This window comes from Macaca mulatta, chromosome 14 (genome assembly GCF_049350105.2).
Source record: "Macaca mulatta isolate MMU2019108-1 chromosome 14, T2T-MMU8v2.0, whole genome shotgun sequence".
NCBI classification, from domain to species: Eukaryota; Metazoa; Chordata; class Mammalia; order Primates; family Cercopithecidae; genus Macaca; species Macaca mulatta.
Window position 1 is genome coordinate 26162455 of NC_133419.1, and position 11948 is coordinate 26174402.

An 11948-nucleotide genomic window follows, 5' to 3' on the forward strand; every position below is an offset into this window, starting at 1 on the left:
AGACCAAGAACCCACCAGAAGGAAGAAACTCTGGACACATCTAAATATCTGAAGGAACAAACACCGGACACAACATCTTTAAAAACTCACCCGGAGGGTCTGTGGCTTCATTGTTGAAGTCAGCGACACCAAGAACCCACCAATTTCAGACACGTTACTAATGAACATTCCCACCAACAGTGTATAAGAGTTCCACTTTGTCCACACCTATGCCAGCATTTATTTTTTCTTTTTTATTCATAATCATTCTAAGTGAGATGATATCTCATTGTGGTTTTGATTTGCGTTTCCCTGGTGATTACTGCTGAGGATGTTTTCACATCCCTATTGGTCATTTGTTTGTTTTCTTTTGAAAAAATGTCTATTCAGGTCTTTTGCCTATTTTTAATTCAGATTATTTGTTTTTCTGCTATTGAGTCAATTATATTCTGAATATTAATTCCTTGTCAGATGGATAGTTTGCAAATATTTTCTCCCATTCTGTAGGTTTTCTCTTTACTCCATGTGTATATATATATATTGCAGAAGCTTTGTAGTTTGATGTGATCCCATTTGTCTATTTTTGCTTTTGTTGCCTTTCTAGTGGAGGCCTTATCCAAAAGATCCTTGCCCAGACCAGTGTCATAAAGTGTTTCCCCCGTTTTCTTCCATCATTATTCACAATAGCCAAGATATGGAACCAACATCTTTTCATCAATGGTTAAACAAAGACAGTGTGGTGTACATACACAAAGGAATACTATTCATCCATAAAAATGAATGAAATCCTATCATTTCTGGCAACATGGAGAACCTGGAGGGCATTATGTTTACTAAAATAAGCCAGGTGCAGAAATACAAATGCCACATGATCTCACATATAGAATCTAAAAGATAATAATTTCATAGACATAGTAGAATAGTGGTTATTGGAGACTGGCAAAGGTAGTGGGGTAACTGTCAGTGGAGAGAGATTGGTCAATGTGTACAATGTTGCAGCCAGATGGGAGGAATAAGATCTGGTGTTCTAGTACAGACTGTGGTAACCATGGTTAATAGTATTTTATTGTATATTTCAAAATAGGTAGAAGAGTGCATTTTGAATGTCCTTACCACAAATAAATGATAACTGTATCAGATGATAATATGCTTAATAACCTGATTTGATCATTATACAATGTAAACATGTATTGAAAAATCACACTGTACCCCATAAATATATGTAATTTATTACATGGTAATTAAAAATAAAATTTAAAAATAAAAAATTATATTCTCTCATGTATTTCACTCTCCTGTAATTACAAAACAAATAACAATTTCACTTTGGTGTCTTCTTTCTCTTTCCATTTTTCAAATTCTCTAAGAAAATGAGGCTTGAAGAACCGTCTCACCGGTTATTGATAATTGATAAGCAAGTGTTTGCACCTGTTTCTTTGAATGGATACATACAAAATGTGAATGATGCTGCTGAAAATAACAGTCATTAAAATACCTGCATAATTTGTATCTATAAAGATATTCCTTTAACTACATGGAAAAAATAAACACTAGTCCTATCAAGAAACACTCTCTTAGAATAAAAATTATTTTATTTCCTTAAAGAAGTCTGTAAAATTCAAGGAGGAATTTCTATTAGAGATATGTAGGAAGCCACTTAGTCTTGCTCACGTGTTTTAGTAATTTCTTCTTCAAAATTATCACTAAAATTACTCTGGAAATTTATGTTTATTTAAGAATAGCAATTTCATTCTCTATATTATGTAATTTTGAAATAAAATCACATAATTTCTATTACAAATTAATATAAGAATCTTCCTTTATTCTTATAACTCTAAGATTTTTGAGAAAAATGTAGAGCATTAAAATATACATTTCAGGTTATGAGTATTTAGAGTATTGTTTCACTCGCAGATTATTGCCTGGAATTTATTCAGGCTGAAATATATTCTGCCTTGGTTTGTCACAGTCTGAAAAACCTCTGAACTAGATCATAAAAAATAATAATATTCAACAATTATTAAGTACTTACTAGATGTCAGGCACTCTTCTGAGCAGTTTGCTTTGGGGTTACCTCATTCAATCTTAATATCAGAGTTAGCCAAAGAATATCATGAATAATTGGGGCTTTTTTACTATACCCTATTATTTTTAATTGAAACTATGATTTGAAAACCTGTAGCTTAAGCTTCTTTACATTGTCCTTCATGGTCTTCAATCTTAGAGGGCACAGTGTCCCACTTCTTTTTAAAACAAATTTGAGTTTCCTAAAATATTCTTCAAACTCTATTTCTGCTTTCAGCTCTATTTCATTTCACTCTCTTTAAATTTCTCTCTTCTTCTCTGATTTCTTTTTCCCTATGTTCTCTGCCTCTTTTTCTTCCTTTATATTTTCTGTCTTTTCTTAATCTTATTCTCTTTGTTCCTTCTTTCTTCTCTTTTTACTATATTTCTAAATTGTGTTCTCCCTGTTTTATTTTTCATCCCTGCGTGTTTATCTTGTTTTTCCTTCCTCCAGCAAATCTTGGTCATCAGCATGTATCCAATTCACTGATATGTCTCAGTCATTTTAAGATAGGTGGTTTGTCTTATAATGATATCTTCTCTCTTTCTGGGAACATCTCACCCAGTTTAAGGATAGATGATAGCAATCTCAATCCCATGCTGTTCATAACACATTTGTCATAGGGAAGCAACATGCATTTTCAGTGTGGGAAAATTTATTCAAAATTGACACTGGTTTCTGTTTCTCTGAAGCAGTATATCACAAAATAATCCGGATGGACCCCCACAACTTAAGAAATAAAATTTCCTTTTAACCTCAATCAACCTGTGACCATAACAAAAACTCTTACAGTAGGATTTCCGTTTCTTTTTTTTAAAATTTTTATTTGAGATGGAGTCTTGCTCTGTCACACAGGCTCTAGTGCGGTGGTATGATCTTGGCTCAGTGCAACCTCCACCTCCCAGGTTTAAACAATTCTCCTGCCTCAGTCTCCTGAGCAGCTGAGATTACAGTTATGTGCCACCGTGCCCAGCTAATTTTTGTATTTTTAGTAGAGATAGGGTTTCACCATGTTGGCCAGGCTGGCCTTTAACTCCTGATCTCCAGTGATCCACCTGCCTTGGCCTCCCAAAGTGCTGGGATTATAGGCATGAGTCATCGTACCTGGGCACCCACCACACCCAGCCTCATTTGGTTGTTTTGATTGTATAAAATTTGAGAATAAAAATTAGAGAAGGAGATGAATTTTATATGTTATTTTACATGCGTCTATTAATTTATTTGACCTCATGCTGCCATGCTTTAAGAAATCTGCTTGATTAACCTGATCACCATATCTGGGAACACTATGTAGATTCAAATCCCATAGGCTGAAAGATTTTTTTTTTCTTGAGACAGAGTCTCACTCTGTCGCCCATACTGGAGTGTAGTGGCACAATCTCAGCTCAGTGCAACCTCTGCCTGCCGGATTCAAGTAATTCTCCTGCCTCAGCCTCCTGAGTAGTTGGTATTACAGGCGTGTGCCACCATGCCCGGCTAATTTTTTATTTTTAGCAGAGATGGGGTTTCACCATGTTGATCAGGCTGGTCTTGAACTCCCGACCTCAGGTGAGCCGCCTGTCTCGGCCTCCCAAAGTGCTGAGATTACAGGTGTGAGCCACCATGCCTGGCCAGGCTGAAAGATTTAAACCAATTAATCTTTCTGAGGCTTCCTTTCCTCAATATAAAATGGGAAGATTAATATCTTACCTGTTTGAAGGCCACTGGCTGTCTCTTGATGAATGGCATACACATTATCTACTTTATTCAATAGTAACCTGACAAAGAGATGGTTAAAGCCTGACATAATTCAATAATTTAGTTAGCTGGATTTCTACACCTAATAATTTAATAATAGCAATGATTTGTGATTTGTTTTAACAAAAATGTTATTAGATCAATATTGAGGTTGTAGTGGAAGTGTGCATGAATCACAGGTAGAGTTCAGCTAAGTCTCAATGGCAAACATTTCTTACATAGTATATTTCAATTTTTAAGAATGATTTTCTTACCTCAGTTCTTGCATTGGTTTTTATTAATCAAATATTCTTGCATGCATTTCACTTAATCTACATAGTCCCTAGAAAACAACACGAATTAGGTTTCAATAAAACCTTTACATGAGGTTAATATAACCCTGATAATAAAACCCTGTGTTAGTCCATTGTGCATTGCGATAAAGGACTACCTTAGTAATTTATAAAGAAAACAGGTTTATTTGGCTCATGGATCTGTAGGCTGTACAAGCAAGGCACCAGCATCTGTTTGGCTTCTGGTGAAGCCTCAGGAAGCTTGTACTCATGGCAGAAGAGAAAGAGGGAGCAGGTATATCACACAGTGAGAAAAGAATCAAGAGAGAGAAAAGGTTCCAAGCTCTTTAAACAACTAATTCTTGCATGAACAAATAGAGAACTTATTCATTACCACGAGGCCAGAATCAAGATATTCATGAGGGATCTCCCCCATTGATTTAAACACTTCCTACTGTCATGGGATATTTAGGGTGTTGATTTTCTGGTCAGAAACCTCTGTTGCTGGTGGTGTCTTTGCTCAAGTTCTGTTCTGTGTCCAGGAAGAATGAGGTATGCAAACAAATGGAGGGTGAAAAAGATGAAGGGGAGCTTTACTGAGTGTTAGAAAAGCTCAGAGGAGACCTGCAGTGGGCAGCTCCTCTCTGTAGGCGGGTGGTCCTCTTGAGTGTTCAGCTCTCAGCAGAGAGGAGACCCTGGAATAGGTTCTCCTCTCTGCAGCTGGTTGTCCCGAAGTTGAAGTCTCTGCAGGTCTCTGAAGCTCTCAGCAAAGGGTAGCTCGTCTCTGCAAGTCTCTGAATCTCTCAGTGGAGACGGTAGCTCCTCTCTGCAGCTGGTCATCCCATCATCTTCTGCTATTAGTAGAGAGGGTAGCTCCTCTCTGCAGCTGGTAGTCCTATCATCTCTCTGTCCTCTGTCCTGCTCTGGCTGAGTCCAGGGCTTTTATGGACCTTAGAGGGGAGGAAGGGCACGCCAATTTGCCCATGGGTGGCATTGGGACAGTCTGGAAATGGCACCACAAGTCTCCACTCAAGTAGCCAGGACTGGCAGCCAGGCCACCAGCCTTCAGTCCCTCCCTGGCATGAAGGTGAGGCATTACTGGGGACCTGCCCCCTTCTGTTCAGGAGCCTGTCTGCCTCGGGGCTGTCCATGGGCCCAGAGTGCTGGCACTAAGGGGCACCTGCAGGCTAGCACTGAGCCGCCCTCAGCCCCCTCTCAGTTTCCCCTCTCATGCTCATGGGCACCTCAATTCTGGAGGGGGAAAGGTAGCAGGGCAGTGCCCCAAGCACATGCATACCCAGCCAGGCAGTGACAGTGCCTGGGCTCAGCCCCAGTCAGAGCCAGTATCTGGAGTGGAGAGAGACCAGGCAGTGGGAGCAGACAAATCTGAGCCTGCTGGGAGTGTTGAGGGGGCTTCCTGGGCCTCTGAGGGTGCAGAGATGCCCAGGTCCTGTGCCTGAAAGAGCAGCTGCAGTTGCACCTGCAGAGCTCCCTCCCCACCAAGTTGAAAGGGTGGGACTTCTGCTTGTCCCCAGATCCTGCCTGCTCCATGGAATGGGAGGCCCAGGTCTGCAGCCATGGATCTGCTGGCTGCAGCTGCATCTGGGAGGGCAGGGATCCTTCCTGCTCCAGGCCCCACCAAGAGCACAGGGAGAGCTGCCCACAATTTGGGTAGCTGCAGCCCCGCCCAGAGGGTGGAGCTCCTGCCTGCTTCATAGACCAGGAAGCCTTGGTCTACAGCTGTGGTTTGGGTAGCTAGAGAGGCAGCTGGAGACCTCCCGCCCCAGCTCAGGAGGGACGGGGCTCCCACTTGCCCTTGGCTCCTGTGGGCCTTATGGAGCAAGCAGCCCCTGGAAGCCTCCCCGCTGCAGCCATCTGATGGCAGTGGCTGCTGCCATTGCCACTACGTCTGCCTCCAAATTGGAGGTCACGTTTCAACTTTAGATTGTAGGGGGCACACATCCAAATCATATCAAGCCCTTTTCCTTTATTAAACTGTATATAAATCATGACACCAATTATCATCTTGTTATTAGTGTCACATAGAACTTTCCTCTAAAGAACGTATAGTATTATTTGATACAGATATCATTAATTCAAAAAGAATTTTTAAATTGTACTGTTTTTACTTAAATATATAAAGTTAATAAACAGAAATATTTCTAGCAACTTTTAACCAATTTCAAAAAGCTTCAAATATTTTTGGAATTGATTAGAAGATATTTTCTTAGACATATTTTCCATATTATACCTCTTCTGTTTCTGTTTCATCATGGTCTTTGTACCATCAAGCTCATCTCATATATATATACCTACTTATCAGCAAAATCAAACCAGTTGACCAAAACTGATTATCAGCTTTTCAGCAATCATACATTTATAGAAGTAATGTGTACATTGTCTTCATTAACAGATTTTTTAACCTTTTTTGAAATTTTTAATTCTAATATGATATATGTGCTTGATCTCACCTGCATACTTCAACTATTGAGGGTATCCTTTTTTTCTCTCTTTAAAAGAGTATTAATTGGATTTATGCCACTCATTTTACTCTATCCTTCTTGGTCCTGCTTTATCTTCCTTGACTCTGGACAGGTATTGGTCTTAACTGTTGCTCCCTGTACATTCTGTAGGGTTTGACCATTTCCTCTTAAGCATGTGAGTTTACTACTCAATGTTCTAGTAATCTACTTCTAGAATATTAGCTTAGATCTGTTATGCTTTTGTTCTTAAGCAGGGAATTGGATTAATACATAGTGGTTTAACAAATAAACCAACATGATTCTGCCTATTTATTGTTTTATCCAAATGCAAGCTTTTATCTACTTGTTCCTTATGTCTGGACACAGCATTATCCACTGCCCTGAAACTGGCAGAAATAAATGGTTAGTACTTCTTTCTTACCATATTAAGAAAAGCAGATTTATAGTTATTAAAATTAGCTTTTGATTCACATTCTTTAATGTACCAAATCAACTTGTATTTATATTGTTATGCTCCTATATTTCCTTCTGTTCTCTAACTCTTTTCTATTTATATTTCAGAAGGGAAAATAACAGTTCTAGTGAAAGCTGCTGTAGCAGGTTATGATTTGCAATAGACACAGATGCCATAAAGCATAACTTTGGGCAGTGCAGTCCACTGGTAGAGCTGTAGAAGGTTGGACTTTTTAAAAACTAGAGGCAAGTGACTGTGACTCAACCTTACTTTATGAGCATCTGAACCATTTGATATTTGGTTCAAAAGGGGAAATTATCAAGACTAGGAAAAGATATGTTAAACAACTGTTTACACAGAAGTTTCAATGAGTTTAATACTTTTAAGTATCTAAGATTCCTTTCAGATAAAAATTAACAAATATAGCTCTACAAGAATCTCATGCAAGTTTACCATGGTGCAAAAAGATTTCTTTAGCTGATATCAACTAGTTGCTTTCTGTGTAGGGTTCTAAGTGCTTTAGATGATTTATGCTCTTTAATTTTATTCTAAAACTTTTTTTAAAAAATGCAATTTTGTTAATCTTAGTTCTCAGGTTGTACATTAAATTTCTAGATTTGGTCATTGATATGGTTTGACTTTGTATACCCACCCGAATCTCATCTTGTGGCTTCCATAATTCCTACATATTGTGGGAGGGACTTGGTGGAGGATTATTGAATCATGGGGGTGGGTTTTTCTCATGCTGTTCTCATGGTAATGAATGGGTCTCATGAGATATGGTGATGTTAAAAGAGCGAGGTTCTCTGCATAGCTCTCTTTTTGCCTGCAGACATCCACGTAAGATGTGACTTGCTCCTCCTCGCCTTCCACCCTGATTGTGAGGCCTCCCCATCCACATGTAACTGTGAGTCCAATTAAACCTCTTTCTTTTGTAAATTGCCTAGTCTTAGGTACGTCTTTATAAGTAGTGTGAAAACAGACTAATACAGTAAATTGGTGTCAGGAGAGTGGGCATTGCTGAAAAGATACCTGAAAATGTGGAATTGCCTTTGGAATTGGGTAACAGGCAGAGGGTGGAACAGTTTGGAGGGCTCAGAAGAAGACAAGGAAATGTGGGAAAGTTTGGAACTTCCTAGAGACTTGTTGAATGTCTTTGACAAAAATGCTGATAGTGATATGAATAATAAGGTCCAGGCTGAGGTGATCTCAGATGGAGATGAGAAACTTGTTGGGAGCTGGGGCAAAAGTGACTCTTGTTATGTTGTAGCAAAGAGACTAGTGGCATTTTGTGCCTGCCCTAGAGATTTGTGGAACTTTGAACTTGAGAGAGATGATTTAGAGTATCTGGTGGAAGAAATTTCTAAGCAGCAAAGCATTCAAGAAGTGACTTGGGTGCTGTTAAAGGCATTCAGTTTTAAAAGTGAAACACAACATAAAAGTTTGGAAAATTTGTGGCCTGACAATGCAATAGAAAAGAAAATACCATTTTCTGAGGAGAAATTCATGCCAGCTACAGAAATCTGAGTAAGTAACAAGGAACTGAATGTTAATTCCCAAGACAATGGGGAAAATTTCTCCAGAGCATGTCATTGGTCTTCACAGAAGTCTCTCCCATCACAGGCCCAAAGGCCTACAAGAATAAATGTGGTTTTGTGGGTCAGGCCCAGGGTCCCCGTGTTGTGTGCAACTTAGGAACTTGGTGCCCTGCATCTCAGCCACTCCAGCTATGGCTGAAAGGGGCCAATGTAGAGTTTAGGCCATGGCTTAAGAGGGTGCAAGTCTCAAGCCTTGGCATTTCCATATGGTGCTGAGCCTGCAGGTGCAGAGAAGTCAAGAATTCTGGTTTGTGAATCTCTGTTTCAATTTCAGAAGACGTATGGAAATGCCTGGATGCCCAGGCAGATGTTTGCTGTAGGGACAGGGCCCTAATGGAGAACCTCTGCTAGGGCAGTACAGAAGGAAAATGTGGGGTGGGAGCCCCCACACAGAGTTCCTACTGGAGGACCACCTAATGGAGCTGTGAGAAAAGGACCACTGTCCTCCAGACCCCAGAATGGTAGATCCACCAACAGCTTGCACCATGAGCCTAGAAAAGCCACCGACACTCAATGCCAGCCCGTGAAGGCAACCGGTAGGGAGGCTGTACCCTGCAAAGTCACAGAGGTGGAGCTGCCGAAAACCATGAGAACTCACCTGTTGCTTCAGTGTGATCCGTATGTGAGACATGGAGTCAAAGGAGATCACTTTGGAGCTTCAAGATTGTACTGCCTTTTTGGATTCTGGAGTTGCATGGGGCCTGCAGCCCCTTTGTTTTGGTCAATTTCTTCCATTTGGAATGGCTGTATTTATCCAATTCCTGTAACCCCATTGTATCTAGGAAGTAACTGACTTGTTTTTTATTTTACAGGCTCATAGGTGGAAGGGACTTGTCTTTTCCCAGATGAGACTATAAACTGTAGACTTTTGAGTTAATGCTGAAAATGAGTTGAGACTTTGGGGGACTGCTGGAAAGGCATGATTGGTTTTGAAATGTGAAGATGTGAGATTTGGGAAGGGCTGGGGTGGAATGATATAGTTTGACTCTGTGTCCCACCCAAATCTCATCTTGTAGCTCCTATAATTTCCACGTGTTGTGGGAGGGATTTGGTGGAGAATTACTGAATTATGGGAGTGGGTCTTTCCTGGGCTGTTCTCGTGATAGTGAATGGATCTCACGAGATCTGATGGTGTGAAAAATGGGTTTCTCTGCACAAGCCCTCTTTTTACCTGCCACCATCAATGTAAGCTGTGACTTGCTCCTCCTTGCCTTCTGCCATGATTGTGAGGCCTCCCCATTCACATGGAACTGTGAGTCCAATGAAATATTTTTCTTTTGTAAATTGCCCAGTCTCGAGTATGTCTTTATCAGCAGCATGAAAACAGGCTACTACTCTACATTTCCTATACATCTGTTACTCTGTGTTATTTGACATATATCTCCCTATTTCCTTCCTATCCCCTTCACTTGTGGTAACCACTGCTTCATCATCCTTGCATATTTGAGCTCTTTTTATTTAAAAAAAAAATTCTCATGTAAGTAAGATTATGCAATGATTTTCTTCCTCTGTCTGGCTTATTTCACTTAGCATAATGTCTTCTATGGTAGTTCCATTCATATCATGGACCTTCTTTTTAGGGGTGATTATTTCTGTGTGTGTGTGTGTGTTGTGTGTGTGTGTTTATGTGTGTGTTTGTGACATTTCTTTACCCATTTGCGTGTCTATGGGTATTTATATTGTTTACATGTCTTGCTATTGTAAATAATCCTGCAATCAACATGAGAGTACAGATATATTTGCAAGGTGTCTATCTTATCTCTTATTTGTATGTATTCAGAAAAGGAATTGCCAGGTCATATAGTAGTTTTATTTTCAACTTCTTTAGGAACCTTCATACTGCTTTCCATCATGGCTATAGGAAACTACATTCCCATCAACAGTGTACCAGGGTTCCCTTATCTCCACACCCTTGCCAACATTTACCTTTTTTGTTTTTAATTAATAGCCATCTTTATGGGTATGAGATGATGTCTCATAATGGTTTAATGTGCATTTTCCTGGTGATTACTTATGTTGAGAACATTTTACATCTTTTTATATTTTGTATTTTAAAACTTATTGTAGCTATAGTTATTTTTGACTATAACTGTAGCTATAGGTATATTATTTTGACTTTTAACCTTTGTACTGGAGATTTAAAAAATTAACACATCATCGTTAGACTAATAGAGTATTTTGAATTTGATTATGAATTTGCCTCAACTAATTGGGTTTATACTTTTTTATGTTTTAATGATAGTAATTATCCCTTTTTTCAGTTGAACCTTTACCTTAAGCATTTATTGTAAGTCCAGTCTAATGATGATAAATTACGTCAGCCTTTGTTTCTCTGGGACAGGGTTTCTCTTTTATTTCTGAATGCATTGCTGGGTATAGTATTTAGGGTTGATATGAGTTTTATGCATTTATTTTTTCCCAATACTTTGAATATATCAACCCATTCCCCATGGTCTGTGATTTTTTTTTCTGCAAAATCCTCTCATAGTCTAATAGAGGTTCCCTCACAGGTGACTTGAAGCTTTTATCTTGCTCTTTTTAGAATTCTCTCCTTGTCTCTGCCTTTTTTCAATTTGCAAAACATAGAATATTTCATAAATTTGTGTGTTGTTATTGCACAGGGATGATGCAAATCTTCTCTGTATTACCACAATTTTAGTATATGTGCTACTAAAGTAAGTAATAACTCTAACACTCTATAAGGCAGTGATTTGTATCTGGATTTACATATCAGAGATTTAATGCTTACAGAGGATAACTGACCCTAGACCACTCAGATAATAAATTATAGAGCCAGAATTTTGACTCATGCGTTCCTGATATCAAAACTTATACTCTTACTTGCATTACTAGACTGCCTATTAAAGAACTCTTTCCCTTCATGATTCAATATCCATTGCCTCATATAAGTGTACTTGTTGTTAAGTTTGTTTTATATGTATATTTTTAGGGTGAATTCCTTACACATTCTTTGTCACTATGGTAGAGAAAACAGTCCCTGGAACTGTTTAATAATCTGACATGAATTTACAGCATTAGGAAATAGATAACTAGAGAATGTAAAATTTACCCTGAATATCCTGATGAGTCTTCACAGGCTGAGGTATCAGTACAATATTGCATAATTTTTGAAGATATTACTTTCTATAACTCAAACAACAAACTGAAATTTCTGGTGTTTCAGTTACTTGTACTGGCAGACGCAGACATAGATTTGTAACCTTGGCTGGGCACAGTGGCTCATTCCTGTAATCCCAGCACTTTGGGAGGCTGAGGTGGGAGGATCACGAGGTCAGGAGATTGGGACTGTCCTGGCTGAGACGGTGAAACCTCATCTCTACTAAAAATACAAAAAAAAAA

The 11948-nt window shown here is 39.1% G+C and overlaps 1 non-coding gene across 1 annotated transcript; it reads right to left on the reverse strand.

Moving 5' to 3' along the window:
- Positions 1–11164: 11164 nt before the first annotated feature.
- On the reverse strand, positions 11165–11267 carry LOC114672489 (U6 spliceosomal RNA). The gene has a single exon (XR_003722902.1). It is a non-coding gene; the product is annotated as a U6 spliceosomal RNA (small nuclear RNA).
- Between the last annotated feature and the right edge of the window lie 681 nt (positions 11268–11948).